Genomic DNA, 816 nt, shown 5'->3' on the forward strand with positions numbered 1-816 from the left:
GATAAATGTTAATGGAAATGACCTCAATCAATATGATGCTGTGAATTTTCTCATAATCCAGCTTGCCCTTACCAGCTTCACAGTATAGATGCTCAAAGGAACACATCAGTGGTATTGCAGTTTAAAATGCAGGATGAAACAATCAACTAAACAGTACTGTTAACATGAATGTTCCAGATATTAAATGAAAAAAATTAGCAAATAGAATAATAGAATTTTTTTCATTAACAGAAACTTTCTTTTAAATAGAATTGAGTAAATTTAGAATAATTGTATTTATTTTAGTGTATATATCAACTCATATTTCCTTTCAGACATAGCAAAAATTATAATAATAGTTACTGAACTTAAACAGAGTGTGCTCAATTATATCATATGGTCCCCAAACACAAATAACAATAACTTTAGTTCTTGGTAAATGATTGTAATGGAATAGAAAATTAATAAAGGACACCTTAGCGGTGCAGGTGGTTGAGCGCCGTGCTGTGAAACTGTCTGTAGCCTCTGCAGCGCCGGTTCGATCCCGGCCAGCCGATGAGGGTCCCACATGGTGCAGCAGACCTCTCCTGCCTTGCCTGCTGCTCCCCTCAGCAATGTATTTCGTCAGTCTGCCTGTTCTGTTCCCCGCTCTGTCTCTGGTGAATCCTCTCACCCTCCTGCACATCTGGCCTGTACCCTGGTTCTTGTATAAATAAATAAATGAATCTTTAAAAAAAATAATAAGACATTACATAGCACATTATCACTCTGTAACTTTATGATTACATTATTTGATGAGTCAGAGACTCCATAAATGAATAACAAACTCCTGGCATG

This window comes from Talpa occidentalis, unplaced genomic scaffold (genome assembly GCF_014898055.3).
Source record: "Talpa occidentalis isolate TD23 unplaced genomic scaffold, MPIMG_talOcc4v2.1 talOcc4.4, whole genome shotgun sequence".
Lineage (NCBI taxonomy): Eukaryota > Metazoa > Chordata > Mammalia > Eulipotyphla > Talpidae > Talpa > Talpa occidentalis.